Source organism: Varroa destructor, unplaced genomic scaffold, assembly GCF_002443255.2.
Source record: "Varroa destructor unplaced genomic scaffold, Vdes_3.0 BEIS01000006.1, whole genome shotgun sequence".
NCBI classification, from domain to species: Eukaryota; Metazoa; Arthropoda; class Arachnida; order Mesostigmata; family Varroidae; genus Varroa; species Varroa destructor.
Window position 1 is genome coordinate 11,635,540 of NW_019211459.1, and position 2,952 is coordinate 11,638,491.

Consider the following 2,952-nt stretch of genomic DNA (forward strand, 5'->3'; position numbering starts at 1 on the left):
GTAGGAAATGCGGCCACAAATGAATAGTACAGACTACATACCTCTGCAATTGTTGCTACGGTGGTGGATGCATTTGTTCAATCTCGAAGTGCCTTTTCCTTTCTCGATAAATTGATGGACGGATGGGTGAATCGATTCATCCATACAAACGTATACACACACGCACACATAGGCGCTTTCACGCGCACACTCTGAGACATACGAGCAAGCGACAAGGCGGATATATAAACAATACTCGAACAGCTCAGCACAGCGCGGAGTACGCCAAGAGCACTTCATCGATTCGTGGTTCTTTTTATTGGAAATATTCCCCATCCAAATGTTGTCAATGACTATAATTATTGGCTTGAACCAATCGTCTGTGGTCGGCCATTCGGCAAGTAGCGAGCAGCGGGACTCACCCGGTGACTAGTTTTGCGTTACATGCACATTGTTGTTGGTGCTATCCTGTAGCTGCACGCGATTCTCGGCTCCCGGCACCTATTTATATATCATCTTCTTAGCGAGCACGAGCGGTGCCTTAACGAGGGGTTCCGCGATAATGAGTGTTCATACGCCCATGTAGCGTTGGTTTGATGCCAGCTAACCTGGACTGCTCCGATCACGATAAAATGGAAGCGTCCTGTAGTTCAGTTCCTAACGAGACAGCGGCGAAGTGAGGCCGTCACAGTCGATTTGACTAGTGCACAGAATACACGACTATCGCACGTCTGCGTACCCGCCATACAGTTGTTCGCTGCCATAGGACAAATGGCAAACATGACGATGGGGGCGGAGCAGAAGCTGAAGCGGACGATCAAGAAAGCGAAAAGAGGGGCGGATATTGAATTGAATTGAACTTTCACTATAGCCGTTTATCAGAAAGAAGTACAGTCGAGGCGGCTTGTTACGGCGGGTTAGAGCGCACTCCAAAAAACGGTGGTATATGGTGACAATACACAGGATCTCAAATATGAAGTGAACGGAACTAGCTGGTGATGAAGGATTGCAGAAGTTAGTTTAAGCTTTATCAAGTTGAAAGTTTTCGTAACAGTGTTTTGTAGTTGATTGACTAGTATGTAGTGAGACAGGATGTGATTTTTACAGAATGTCATGTTTCGACTGTTCCTTTTGTGGCTGTAAAAAGCTAGAAAAAACAGGAAACAAACTATACATTAACAGGAACTAACAAGTGAACTCATAGCAAATTGCTATTCAGAACGCGTGAGCTAATCAACGTTTTTCTTTACACGCTTTCAGATTAAATCAACATAGCTCGAGGCGGCTCGACCGGCCCCTGGACGTAGTCGTTGTCGCTTCCCTATTCATACCCTGAAACCCCATATTATCTGAAGATACCGGTGTGTGCTGGGTCATATCGGTCGGGTTATGTCATTATCGATTATTGTGTTCGTAGCGCGTAATTGTGCAATAGTTCGTGCTCTGCCGCTAATTTTCTCAATATCAGCAAACCTATTCTCTCCAGCCTTAGGGTCATTCCACTGTAGTCTTCAGCTGCCCAACATAACATTGAATATCAATACTGCAGAAATATACATATTACTGTAACACGATAATGCCGTCTTTGTTTCATCACTAGTCAACATAGACAGGGAGAAACGTCTAAGACGTCTCATGTATGGTAAGGCGGAACATGATTTTGGTGAATCAATGACGCTACGGAGTATTCTCAGAATTCTCCGAACAATATTGCCCTTGTCGGTTGAAAGCCACGCCAGTCGATCCCTCAGAACACGTTATTCGCCTAGAACGATATCCCGAAGGCCTGAAAACAGCGAGCTGATGGACTGATAGTAGAAACTTGGTAAAAAAAAAAAAGAAGCCCCGTTACCCATGTTGACCATTGAAAAAAATATCTACGTCAAAGCATCCAGCGTTTACAAAGCAGATGTGTCTCTGAAGTCATTCTGAAACACAACAACGATATACAGAGCACTCTTCTATATTTGTACATGAATTACATTTCTCTAAGTTTTGATTTTTTCTTCTAAGCATAGGTCAAACAAAACATAAGGCTCTCATGTTTGTTGGCCGCAAAGAGAACGATGCATCTTGGCGGTAGTTCGTAGAATAAAAGTAATACGACCGCAATTTTACTTAAGTGATTGCAGTTCTACTAAGAGAAACACAGCCACGTTTGTTTGTTTCTTCTAAAAAATGAAGCGAAACGACAAAAGCCAACGTAGCGGTCAGTCTGGGACGACCCGGCATCGCTTCTAACATCGCACATCATCGAACAGCTTACTCTATCGGTAGATTTAGCGTATTCGATTATATATATTCAAATAGAGCTAATGTTGTAGTTGGAATTGAGATCGCGCATAAATGCCACCCGGGCCGTCCTGCGCCCCTCAAAGAAACACCAACAGTCGCAGACTTCGAACGGATTGTCTGCGCTTATAGATGCACAGTACGAGGTCGACATCAATCTATCTGTAACTAGCCCTCTCTAAAAGAAGTGTAAGCCATTTAATTCCGGCAGCAGAGCTAATGTCCAAGCGAGCAGCAACGTTTTGTAACAAACCAGAAATGGACTATCATTATGACGAAGACTGGGAGCTTACGTAAAGGCATCTCAAAGACTGGAATAAGTCTTAATGTAAAGCATCTACATCGAATCTGACAATGCTAGACGATAGTTGATCACAGTACTGGTTCAGTCCTAACCCCAAAAGTTTTTTTTTTTGTGATCTTCACAAGATTCCGTTAGCTACAGAGTGAAAGCTTAGATGCGAGACCTTATCAAAAACGTCCATGATGTCTTGCGGAATTTTGCGAAGCAACCCTCGTACATATAGATAGTGCTATTAAATACTCTGTTTATTGTTCTTCTTCTAGCTAGTACCACTAAATTCAGCAACTATCAGCGGTCAACAAATGTTGTCTGTTGATTTTGTCGTAATTAAAAGATCGACATTTTCTAAATGTGTAAGAGGAGGTACACGTTTAGTG

The 2,952-nt window shown here is 43.1% G+C and overlaps 1 long non-coding RNA gene across 1 annotated transcript; it reads left to right on the top strand.

Annotated features, from left to right (window-relative positions):
- Positions 1–390: 390 nt before the first annotated feature.
- On the top strand, positions 391–1,550 carry LOC147754856 (uncharacterized). The gene is made up of 2 exons (XR_015330673.1): positions 391–993; positions 1,240–1,550. It is a non-coding gene; the product is annotated as an uncharacterized LOC147754856 (long non-coding RNA).
- The last annotated feature ends 1,402 nt before the right edge of the window (positions 1,551–2,952 follow it).